The 13,723-nt window shown below is 38.6% G+C and overlaps 1 protein-coding gene across 2 annotated transcripts in view; it reads left to right on the top strand.

Annotated features, from left to right (window-relative positions):
- The window catches only part of myo1cb (myosin Ic, paralog b), a 47,715-nt gene that overhangs the window by 4,808 nt on the left and 29,184 nt on the right, over positions 1-13,723 (top strand). The window lies entirely within an intron of this gene.

Below are 13,723 nucleotides of genomic sequence, written 5' to 3'. Positions count from 1 at the left end.
AATTGAGCTACATTTCTTAGGGAGTGATTTGGGCGGCTTCAGACCACATTTTTTTCCATGACTCAGATGGGATGACAAGAGGAGTTGAAGGAGACCAGCTGTTAATTATCTGTCATGCCAAACTAACCTCCCTCAGTCCAATTACATTGGGAACTCCACTGGGAATATACTATCAGCACAGAAATTTGTGTAGAATGCGTGATTTTTTTTACTATACTGTGCAGGGTGTGTAAATAAGAGGGTGTTTCTGTCACCCATGTGCGGTCCGAGCAGCCCAGCACTGATGACATGTTAAGGTCGGTGGCAGGTCATGTCCTCAAGTGTCCTCACTCACATCCCCCTTCTGTGTCATTCCTGTTTCCATGTGTTGCAAAACCTAACGAAGATACGCCTGTCAAATTAAATGGATTGCTTGCAATGGGACCCTGCAGATTTTTTTTTATTGTGCAACATTGCATGCATGGTGTAACTAGTATAATTGACAACAATTAGGAGCGGACAGTTGCTTAGGCTTCTGGATGAATAATGCGATAGGCAGTTAAGGTTTGCTGTGCGTTTTCCAAGAACTATTACACATTTGTTTTTTCATTTAGAGTGGTTGTGTTGCAAAAAACTAGTTAAGTAAGACATCCCTGCAAGCCTAATTAACTCAGGGTTGTAATTGATACATGGCGACTAACTGTGCCAAATACTTTGGGATGGAGCATATTTTCAGAGCAACGGGACTGGTTTTTGGTTGGAGGACGGAGACTTTGTACTTGAACAATTTTCCAGCAGTCCCCAGACAATTAAAGTTTCTACGTCTGTCAGCAGCGAGCCATATTAGTGTGCCGTGTGTGTCCACTTTTCCATTGTGCAGGGAAACATAGTCTAACTTTGTGTTAGGCCGAAACATTTGCTTTATCCACTGTTGAGACTTCTTGTTTAGTCTGTTTCTTTATCTTCCAATTACTCTATTCATCATGTTTATGAAGATGGTGAGATTGCGGAGGAATATTTGGTTCAGAGTGGGAGGGCTGGTGACATATGTGGCTGTGCAAAGCAAACCCGGCCCTTCCCTCATTGCTGGTCTGTCAACCAGACAGCTGTCAACATGTCCCAGAGAGATCTCAGAGGGGATACACCTGTGTCTGAAATGCTCAGAACAGGAAGTTCTCAGGGTTAGCCAACCACATAAACGGGTCTCTACCCGGCTTTAAGCTGAAGCTGCATTCTGCACCTAATTGACTGTATTTGTTGTAACATTTTCGGTAGATTTATCCGTATTTACTTTGTAATGCACGTTGCTGGTTTCATTGTGAATGATTCATTTGTCTTAGTATTCATTCATCAAAATCAGCCTCTTTAAGTCCCACACTACTTTTTGTTCTCGTTCAATATCCTGTTTTGGAAATGCTTGACATTAGTGGAGTAAAATGGGTTGCGGGCGCCTTTCATGTTGACTTTTAAACATTTAGTCTTTATTTCAACATTGCAAAGTCTTTCTTCAGTAGATAAAATGGTTCTTATGTAATTGTGTGGTACAGAGGAACAGATTGGCGTTCGACTTGATAGCCTGTTTGTTTACATTATAAAGAGCTCAGCAAAGCAGGTTTTAATCTAGTTTTTTTAGTTTGAGAACTGGAGGGAGCAGAGGGTGAGAAAGAGACTGTGGACTTGTGTTGTAAATGTCTTTATGCCCTGTGGTGAGTCATGAGCTCATTGCAGGATCTGCAGTTTTTCTTAATTTAGCTGTGGCTTTTCCACTTGAAATTTCCCATCGAGGCCCTGCCCTTGGACTCCATTCTGCTCCATATCAAGGAAAAACGGCAGACCAAAAACTTTTATCTACAGCTCTAAAACTTGAACTATCGTTCAAAAGTTTAGGGTCAGAACGTTTTTTTTAAAAGAAATTAATCATTTTTATTCAGCCAGGACAAATTTAATTGATCAAAAGTGACAGTAAAGACACATCTGTAATGTTACAAATAAATGCTGTTCTTAAACAAATGTATCACTGTTTCCACAAAAAAATATTAAGCAGCACAACGATTTTATATTGTTAAGAAATGTTTCTAGAGCACTAAATCAACATCCCTATTAGGGATGCACCGTTAAGAAAATTTTCACCGATAACCGATAATTCATTATATTTAGCCGATAACCGATATATTGGGCGATAAATCTAATTCTGTCAGGACCACTATCGTCAAATACGATTGACAATTAGCATACAGTTTGGATTGGCCGTATCAATGGTTCCGTTCTGGGCGAGAACTCCCTGCGCATTCATGCAGCCTTGCAGGGATAAGAGCTGGGGGAACAGCAATGACCCCCCTTAGGGTAAACAGAACAGAACCAACTTGAATGTAATCAGAATGCCAAATCCTGACTGACGAGAGGAGGAGCTGGGGATGGAGGAGGGTAATGAGCTCCTGAGAAACGTGATAGCTGCTGATAATACTGAAGGATACATGTATATGGTGATAGGCGTCATATTCCTATAGGTAGACATTGATCAGCTGAGAGTCAGCTGATGCAAGCTTGACTAACATGACCTGCCAGAACTAACGCTACACTTGATATTAAACAAATTTATGTCATTTTTGAGAGCCTGATTTCAAAAACAAAAGTCTCTTCATTAAATCCATGCCAACTGCTTTTTCCTTTTTTAAAGGGATACTCCACTTTTTTTGGAAATCCTCTCATTCCTGCATAGTAATCAAGAAACTTTACTGCCGTACCATGAGAGCAGCAGGCGTAATGATATGACGCAGCGCCTGATATATGGTTCCGTTGTGTTGACGGAAGGTGGCCTATTTTCAGGCGCTGCGTCATATCATTACGCCTGCTGCTCTCATGGTACGGTAGTAAAGTTTCTTGATTACTACGCAGGAATGAGAGTATAGTTCCTAGCCATATCAGCCTAGAAAATCGCAACTTTACATTTTCCGTCGGTCTTAGTGCACGATGTAACTACAGAAGAGTCAAGTTTTAAATAGGAAAAATATCGAAACTCTTTGGTCATTTTTTTTTTTTAGAAATGCTAATGGTCTTGTCCACTCCAATGATGTATGCTAAGCTATGCTAAAAGTGGTACCGCCAGAACCGGAGATCGGCTGAATGGATTCAAAAACGGTAAAACTCAACAGTTTAACTCTGGGGGAGTTGTAAAATGAGCCTATTTCCAAAAAAAGTGGAGTATCCCTTTAAGTGATTCAATCATATTTCAAGCAATTCAAAACCATCATGGCGAACAGTGTGCATCTGAAGTGTCTCAGTCGAAGGAAATAATCCATTATTTATCGGCCAAATTGTCTTATCGGGCCGATAACTATAACAATAAAAATGTACATATATCAGCCGATACCGATATGGTGGCCGATATACTGTGCATCCCTATTTCTAATCGACTTAACATCAAAAGACCTCGAACTTTTGAACATTATTTAAAAATGTCTGACTTTCAGTGCATTAGATTTAGATAGAGTCAGTCAAACGTTTTCTCATTTCTCATATAGCCTATTAAGCTAAATGGCTGTTATTTGAGATTGTAGATATGTTTACATGCTTATATTACTCACCGTGTGCTGACTGTGGATTTTAGGAGCTTAAGATCCTCGGTTTGCTTAGTGACACACATACACATACACAGACTACTGATTAACCTGACGGTGTTAGATATTCTGTAATCCATCAGGGATCCTTTCCCCTGGGATTACAGTCTCCCATGATTGACAAGGGCGGACACTGGGGCTGGAGTCGAGGGATTATTGTAACATGAGCTGAGGTTACATTCCTTCTTCCAGAGGTGCACTTCGAGATGAGATTACAGCAGAGATTGCATCCTTTCACTGTGCCCCCATGTTATTTTACATCAGCTTGTTCGTGCCTGTTTGCATCCATTGTGTTTCATCACACATGCTCCACAGACATGAACAAGGCAGGCGCTCTGCTCCATGTTCCTTCCCGAGCCTCAATGACCTTTGTGACCCTTACCCACTGTAGATAAAACCATGGTGCCCTTAAAGCATGAGAACGAAAGCCATTATGTGTTATCTTGTTCATGGTACCATCCTTCACATGCTTACGTCGTCATGCTGTTAACCGCTCAGGATAAATCAAGTCTTAGATTTCAGTAATGGTCTTTATCAAAGACCTTTGAAGTGAAAACTTTATGAGCTCCTTACAGATCTCATCGTGATCGTGAGAAGTGAAAGGCATGGGTTAACCTTTAACCAGGCTCCCTCCTGCACGGAGATAAGTCATGCAATCCAGGCCAGGTGTGGCCTTGCACCCAGACCGCAGAAATGTGCATATTGTGCCTACGTTCCAGAGCGGTTGACCATTTTAACTAAATATGTTGTCTCCATAGTGGTCATATTTGGAAAGTCAAGGATGGATTCAGAAGCGTAGAGTAAAGTAATGCTAAAAAAAGTTGTCACTATATAGTTGACTTGCACAGTTTTTAATGCACTGAAACAGGTGCTTCCAGTTGAATGAAATAACGTTTCAAAGGTTTGATCATGTGATACCGCTAGCTTTAGCACATTTATCCTGGTTGGTGTACTTGTTTTTCATTGTGAACGCACTACATGTGTGCAAAATATTACACAGCTTGAGAAAAAGATTGAGTTAGTATTTACAGTCAGTGTGTCATACTAGTTTTACTGGAGTTAGAAGAGTCACAATTCATAGGCTCTTGCACCCTATTATAGGGGGGCATGTTTAGGAATTTTATCGCATGTTGATTTTGGTGATATCGCAGTAGAGATAAAGGAAGTGTGTGAAACTTAGTCCTGGCATGTTATAAGAGCGTTCAACATCAGATTTAGATTCAACATGCCTACTACACCTCATTAAAGCACCTCATTTCCCACACATGGCAGTTGCTTCCAGACGTGGAGTGACTCAGTTAAAAAAACAAGGGATTGACTATGTAAGACATGTAGTAATAAGCTCTTCCAGACAATGAAAGGTCTTTATGTGTATTCATTCACTGGAAAAGAATGGATGTATGATGTCATTAGAATTGGATTTGTTGTTTTGCATAGATGTTGAGCACATATTTGATCAAATAAATGCAGCCTTGGTGAGCATAAAATACTTCTTTCAAAAACAACTGACCACAAACTCTTGAACAGTAGAGTATAAGATGCTAAAAAAGGTTTGTCTGGTGCAAAAATAGCCCCCCAAGTTAACACCCCCTGCCCCTGAGGACTCAAAATGGGGTAAAAAAAATGTTAGACAAAATGACTAAAATGACATCCCTATTCAAAGTTTGTCTACATGCAGTCCCACTGGGTCAGCTGTAAGACTGGCATAAGGTTATTTGTCCTTTTACACTTCCCTAAGGGAACCGCTGATATCTCATAATTATGTCTGTAATGTGTGGAATGAATGGGTGTGGTGACTCTCTGGCCCCTGTGCACAAAACTGTCATGTTTGTGCAGCAACTGAGTGTCTGGTCAGCAGCTGACCGTCGTGCCAAATGGTCTACGACTAGACGATGCACAGATACATTGTGTTAACCTCACCCCATGACTTGCATTTGAGCAATGCAGGATAATGAAATGATGCTGTCATGCTCAGTCATAGCTGAGATGTTGTAATAGGCCATCCTGTCTTTTCAGTGTTTTCCCTGTGGAGCAGAATATTTTCACAATGGAATTGCAAACTTTTTTTTCCCTCCTAATGTTAGGTTTCAATAAAGTTTCATAATGAACCCACTACAGTACATTCATGAAGTTATTTAATTTATTATGTTGCATTTATTGAGTAAGTCAGGCTTTCTTGGGTGACCTAGTGACCTCCAGGCTTTTGCACCATTCAGAATTGAGTTGAGAATGATTTTTAAATTCAAATTCAATTCCTGTTGATTTTAAAAAATGTATTAATTGATTTATTCATACAATCATTTTGTTTGGCTAAACAAAGGCCAGTTTGACTAAGTTTGAATGTTGCTTGATGGTCTTTGGCTCCAGTAGTGTAAGCAGCGTTGCAGTGCTTGAGAAAACTATTGAACTTTTAGTGAATAATTGTTTTAAACACATTCCTTTGAGTGGGACACTTTGAGGTGAGAGGGGCAACTGTAGGCCGTCGGACTCTGAAATCTGCAACCGCTCTTTGTGTTTTGTTAGAAACAGTCTGATTGTTGCAGATCCCCGAAGAAGTGGAAAACAGGAAGGTCCGTTATCTGTATTTTCAAGGATTGTTATGCAGTCCATTTCCAGTGGATGTGGTGTTGAAAATGAAATAGAAACATCTCTAATTGACCACTGACAGCTCAACTGCCTTGACTTGTCAGTAGAGGAAGAGATCTCAGATCATCACATCTTATACTCAACACTAAGAGAGCACACTACTCAATATATTGGTACCATATCGATTAGCAGCTAATATTACAGGCTTTTTACACTTATCATATTGGACTGTGTTGGATATTTAATGCTCATTTCCCTTAGTTTTACATTTAGATTAGATTTTAATCTTGTTCTAAACACTAATAAATTTAGCAAACCTCAAAATGAATATCCATTTTTCATATTGTATGTTATGATGTTGTCAGTGTTGTGCCTGAACGCGTTCAATGAACGATAGTTCATGAACTCGTTCATATTTTGGGCGAACGTGAACTGAACGTACTGAATTACTGCCTGATGAACGTTACTGTGAACGCGTTCATTCTGGTGTCTGTGAACGCACGCTCTCTCAGTTTAACTTCGTTCAATAGGGTGCCAGATTTCTATAGAGCCTTCCAGGCGAAAACCCGGCTAAAACACACCGTAAACAGGCCTTAATATGTAGCGAAAAAAACACCCAATCTGGCAACACCAGCCACCAGTGTCGCACCGCCGCATGCGTCATCAAAACAAAAAGCAGCATGTTGTCGACAAAGCAGCGAGTGAGGAGGCGTCGTATGATCATTTAAACGAGTTTTATGACAAGGTCGGTGAGGATGGGAAAAATCTTACATTTCTGTGCAAACTTTGCCCGTCGATAAAATAATTGCTGTCTGTGGTTGTATATGGGCTGTGGCAATAATAAAAAAAAATAAAAAAAAGCTCGCAGCAACATATGGAAAAAAGAGCTATGAACTAGTTCATTTTTTGAAGTATGAACTATGAACTGAACTAGTTCATTTTAAAATGTGTGAACTGAACTTTGAACTATAGTTCATGTAGAAAATGAACTTTCCCAACACTGGATGTTGTCATGCCTTAATTCACTTGTAGCATTTAAAAAAAAAAAAAAGATTTTAGTTTTGCTGTTTATTTTTCATTTATTTAAATAAAAACTATAGAATTTGAATAAGTGACTTTTAATACTTTTCGTACGGATTCTTATTGGCTGATGCAGGTGCCCTGAAAACAGCTTGTTAGAGGCCAAAGAAAGAAAGACAGAACTAGGAGGTGGCGGTGTCATCACTGTTCCATCCTCTATCCGCTAAGCATTGCATAGAGACAGGAACCCTTGTGGGAACCCCCGTCCCACGCTCAGAAGCATAACCTGCCCTTATAAGGCATTGTGGGTATTCTAAGATCTCGGAGGAGGAGACTTAAGCATTGCCAACCCAGCTGCTGTATATGAAAGCAATGGGAGATCCAGCTGGCCCTAAGCAGCGCTGCTGTGCTGTGCTTCCAGACCAGTCCTGGAAAAAGGAAGGGCCGTTTGGGGGTTGGGTACTGGGCTTTTGCATGAGTAGGATGTTTGGAGTTCCTCTGACGAGTACAGTCTTGTCCACTCGTACCTCATTGCAACTTCTTTGGTGAGAAAAAATTAAGGCTGTGGTGAAGAAATGCTTTGTCCTTTCCTCTTCTCCTCCCTTATAACCGGTTGGCTGCTGCAGAAGTAGGTGTGTTTTGGTGGTTCCCACCCCTAAATGCGTTGCTCCACCCACAAGAGCAAATAAGAGAGCTAGAAAAGTGTGACTAGAGATTTCTACCCTCATAGATCATTTCACCCCTCATGGAAAGCCTTGATGGATTATTTTGTTATGAAAACCTCAAATAAGTGCCTGCTTTTGTTCTTGTACGGCAAAGAATTCAAAAGTATCTTAGATAATTCATACATATACAATTATTTATTGTAAACAGTGTGGCTTAATGAAATATATATATATCTATATTTTTATATAAAATAATAATAATATATACAAATATTAACTATATAAAGAAAATATATAAATCTGAAAAAAAACATAGCTGTATGTAAGTGGAAGAAACGTGCATCCTTTTGTATAAAGAAAAACTGAATCCATGGGTTTTCCAAATCATCTGAATGATTAATGTGCGATGGACATGAGCCCAGTTGGGTTTTGGAGAGGAACCTTCTTTCTTGTCCAGAAAACACATCATTTTAAAGCCTCCAGGTTGTCTGGAAATGTGTTCGTCCTGTTCAGTGGAGCAAGCTTACACCACCATGTGAGGTACTCTATGACTCAAAAAGCCCAGATGAAGAAGGGATGAGAGGAAACGAAAGAAGTAAATGAAGCTGTGAGCTTCACTCTCAGTCAACTTACAACTTCCTGACGCACGTTGCCACAGTGACCTTATTTAGTTAGATCACAACATTGATTTCTACATTCTGGTGAGACGCTATGTGTTTCCCCTGTCTTTACCTCTCACTCTCTCTTTCTCTTGTTGTCCCCAGTCCTGTGCTGACTGTTTAACACCAACATTACATTCTTCTGTTCTGACATCACACACTATCAGCTTTCTCTCTGCTTTTTCTCCTCCAACATACACCTCCCTTCCTCATGTACAACCTTTCAAATATCATGTTTAATGGGCGTCCCCGTAGGTGGCTTCTTGGTTTACTTTCTTTGTATGAGTCTGCTTCCCTCTGCAGGTCTCATAAATGTAAAAATTGTTCCACTTTTTTTGTTTGTGCCCTCATGTCATTCCCATCCTCCACTTCCCGTGATACTTTGGGCCTTTTCCCAGTATCAGGCTTTTCTCACCACTCCCATTCTTTGCTCAAGGCCCTGACGCATTAGTTAACAAAGAAGGACTTATTGTCTTTGTTGGATTTTTTTGCAACCATATTCTCAGGGATAGTCACAGTAAGGAAGGGACAGTAAAGGGATGGTTCACCCAAACATGTCACCCTGATAGTTTCTTGAATAGTGACTTTAATTAGGTCTCGTTATTACACAAACCTATCATATGGCTACTTTTGTGGTGTTTTTTTGTGTCTTTTTTGGAGCTTGAAAGTTCCTCATTGATTGCAATTGCATGAAAAAGTGCAACCAGGACGTTCTTCAAAATTGTTCCTTCTGTGTTCCATGGAAGAGAGCCATTTTTGGTAATTTTTGCGTGAACTATCCCTTTAAGTCGTGAACAAATGTGAAAAGTGAAAGCAAGATCACAATAAAGCAAATAACAGCCTTCTTCAGGTGAAGAGTTAGTTTGTTTTAATGGTCAACCAGAACAGAGAGGAAGTGTGTTGCTTATTCCAGTTAAACCCAACTAGGTTTTGAAGTTCATTCATTACACTCAGGATCTCCTCTGTCTTTTCTTAACTTCAACGCTGGCCATATTGTTGAAGGATAGCACGGCAATAAACGTTTATAGCTTTGATCTTCTGCCCCTCTGTACCGTCCTCTGGCCGACACAACCGCTTCTACAAATAGACCTGTCCTAGTGTGAGAGTATAAATAGGCTTGTAACAGAGTAGGCGGAGAGAAGGAGGGAGGGGCAGAGAGAGAGAGAAAAAAGAAGTAAAGGAGGTGGGAATGGATTGAGCAAGTACAAAGAAGACCAAATATTTTCATAAGTCTCATTACACACAATTTGAATTAAAATGCCTCTCGCCCACATCGTTAGGTCCTGACCAGGATCCAATTCCAAATAAATGATGTGGACAGATGATTGTGGTCAGGGACAAAAGGGATTGAAAATGGATTTGTTTGTGCATGGGTGACTGAGTGACTTAACTATGACTCATCTCTGAGAGACCATCAGCAGTGGGGGAAACATGTGCCAGGCTGCATGCACAGACTTCCCCATTTAAAAATAAAAAAGTCATGTATTTTAGGATTTACATTTATTAATTGCTGTCTCATTGTTCCAGTTCTTAAGAGGGGTTTTTAGAAAACAATTGGTACACAATTTACAAGATTAGAATTTGTGCATCCTAGATAAAAGTATCTTCAAGGTGGCGGATAATTTAGCCTAATATTTCTGTTAGATCTTTGAAGTCTATCCATCCATGCATGCGTTTTATTGTTCACAACCCTGTTGTACAACAGTTTTGAAGTTACTGTTAAGTAATAATGAATTTAGCTATCGATGTTAATGTTTACATAAAAATGCAAACAATGTTTGGTATTAATATGCATTTTTCTGATGGGGTAGTATGTCACAAATGCTTTCTACTGTACCAATACATTTTTGGGGGGTTAGTAAATTTGATATACATTTTTAAATAATTCATACTTTTATTCAGCAAGGATGTATTGAATTGATCAAAAGTGACAGTAAAGACTTTTACATTGATGCAATAAAAAAAAAAATAAAAAAAAAATGCTGTTCTTCTTATATTTTATTAATCAGATAAAAAAATGTATCATGGTTTCCACAAAAATATTTGAATGATTTCTGAAGGATCATGTGACTGAAGACGAGTAATGATGTTGAAAATTCAGCTTTGCATCACAGGAATAAATTACAGTTTAAAATATGGTAAAATTGAAAAGAGTTTGAAATTGTAATTATATTTCACAATATTAGTTCAAATAAATGCAGCCTTGGTGAACATAAGAGATTTTTTTCAAAAACATTGAAAAAATCTTACCGACCCCAAAATTTTAAACAGCTGTGTATTGTGTAAAGTGTATTGTGTACTTATGAGTGTACTTTTAGAGCATTGTGGGCTATAAATATGCAAACTTAAATTACTCAAATGAGAAAATTCTGCATGCGGAATGTGTTCTGTAGATTGAGTGATAAAGAGAGAGGAAGTGAAGGGCATTGACCCTGAAAGTGCCCTAAAATGCGAGTATAAGCGACAGGCATGCAGGGGAAAAAGCCAGAGTTTCCATTGCTAATTTCCCACGGATGTAATTTGACCACTTTAAGGAATAGAACGCCCCACATAACAAACAAAACCTCAGAGTGTTTGTTTCTCCGCCAAAACGCCATGTGAGGATGTGTGAGTCCTGCTTTTACAGTGACCTGAAGGAAGACTCTGAGTTCAGAGAGTCTGGCACACTCAGTCTGACACAGTGGTTGATGCTTTATGCCATCTCTTAAAGGAAAAGGTCATTCAAAAATGAGCTGTTTATGTCGTTTCAAACCTGGAACACAAGGAACACAAAAGAAGATATTTTACAGAATGTCCAAGTAGCTGTTTTGCGTACATGTAGTCAACAACACTGAATAACTTAATGAAGTAATGTGAATAATAAATAAATAAACTGCCCCAATAAAAATAAGTACATAAATGATCCAATGCGGAAATTGTATTGTATTTTAATTTAATTTAATCATATGTGTATTTAATTATTTTATAATGTATTTGATAAATTAATAATAATTATTACATTTATTATGTCTTTAATTATAATGTTATATATTATTCAATTATATTTTGAGCAGTATAAACATGTATGTATCATTCACATTTATTAATTCGTTAATTTTTGCAGTTTTGATCCCACATTCCATATATGAGTCAAAATCTGCTAAAGGGGTAATAATGTAACAAGTGATTTTTTTTTAGTATTTACAACAGGATCTGCATTTTCATGGGTTTAATTTTTTTATTTTTATAACAGACAATAAAAAAAATGTGCATCAAATCACTCCTTTCGTGGTAAAAAAATTAACTTGATTCTTAAAAGTCAACAAATTTGCGACAACCTAATGTAACATTTTTGACAAATTAAACATGTCAGTCTCTGAGTAACATGGAATTTATTTAAGCCACGGAATAAACTTAATTCCGTAAAAGTATAATGAACTACGCAAAAAACATTTAGAACATCTCCAGCACGTTTTATAATTACCCAAAAATCAAACATTGTTCACCCACACGCATGTTATCACATCCGTCAAAAGCTTAGGCTGGCAGTCGGTTAATCGGCATCAATCACTTCACTGAATACTTGCCGGCTAAGAACTTGTTACCTTATGATCCATCTGTTTTCAAATCCACATCATTTGGATAGCACGACATCGATGTCTGTCAAAAAATGATGTACACAATACACGGTAGTATTTACGAGAAACAGATGTCCAGGGAGAACACGCACACGACCGGATGTTTTGGCTACATTATCGCTTTCCGAGAAGTGGGTGAAAATGGCTGCTTGAGTGGCTTCAACATGCTTACTGTCAAAGACGACAAAGTACGTAATGCATAATGCACGCAAGTATAAATTTGTTCTTCATTCGCTAAATTTAATCGGACTGATCAGGGAACTGAGTGAAATACTTCACACTGCATGCTAAAGAGAATAAACACCAATCCAATAGAAAAACTTCACTGGGTTAGTGAACATTATTCAACATGTGTTGGTTTAGACATGTTTTACGCATTCTGAATCTGACATTCCTGATTTGAATATTTTCTATATTTGACTGATCTTTTTTTCATAATTTTTTGTTAATTGAGTGTTCTTGAGATGAGTTCCTGTAGTCGTCCAATTTGACTCTCATATGCTGATGCAGAGGAGGCTATATATTATAAACTTAAACTTCCAATAAAAGATGATACATTTTTAGATGATTTTTTACGTTTTGCAGATTTTGACTCGTATATGCTTTTGTTGTATGGAAGAAGCAGCATTTTGTTTAATGTGGGAAGTAAAAAAAGAGTTTTACTTTTTAATTGTTCATTAAAAACAACTATTGCTTTAAGTTCTGTCTATCTCTTCTTTATCAGTAGAGCTTTGCACTATCATATTTGGCTCAGTTCTATGTACAGTAAGGTGGAGCGCTAACAAATTGCCTTATTGCCCGATATTAAAGGATGGCCTTAAGACAGCTTTTGAAAGATGGATCAAAGCAGCCTGAATCAGACAGTGGGTTGATTTAGAAACCGCTGTTTATTTATCCTGTTCCTTAGACAACCATTGCCATTGACTGCAGCCACTCATCATAAATTCATAAAGTTTTTAAGAGCACACATACTCGAAAAGCGTGTGCATGCTTAGCAGATCGAGAGCAAATATAATGTCCAGTGACATAATTGTGCCTGCTCTTCTTACACGCTGAACCTGTAATGTCAATGTTCCCAGAGAGAAAGAGAGAGCAGCTCATACCGTCTGGAAAATATTACTTAGATTCCTGCAGGCGGGGTCTCTGATTATGTTGGCATAAGTAAGTGGGAAAGGGAGCGAGCGAGAATGAGAGATTTATAGGACCGAAAGAATAGGGGAGGATTTATATGAATCACAGTGTGCAATGCTGCATTCCTATATTTTGCAACTTAAATTAAATCCTGCTTCCCCGCGCACAGTTATGTCATTTGGAGTGTCCAGTAGAGGGCGCTGCTTTGTTTATGGTCAGTGGAAGTGACCTTGGTTAAGGTTTTACCTGAGTGCTGTCTTGTGTGTGTGGACTTTACAGGTGGTGTGTTGTGTTCTTACTGGGTGGAGAGGAGAAAATGGGGTGTGTCTTCATACATTAACCCTTTGCCCTACACTGGAAAGACTCTATAAAACAAAAGTGCTGATGCATAGCCATTTTTTCAGTCTCATTACGATGATTTGCAGAGAGCTTTCGTAAGACTTTGACAC

Source organism: Rhinichthys klamathensis, unplaced genomic scaffold (genome assembly GCF_029890125.1).
Source record: "Rhinichthys klamathensis goyatoka isolate OS25496 unplaced genomic scaffold, OSU_Roscu_1.1 h1tg000311l_1, whole genome shotgun sequence".
Taxonomy (NCBI): domain Eukaryota; kingdom Metazoa; phylum Chordata; class Actinopteri; order Cypriniformes; family Leuciscidae; genus Rhinichthys; species Rhinichthys klamathensis.
Note: the sequence above shows the minus strand (reverse complement) of the source record. Positions and strands in the feature narration are given on the sequence as shown.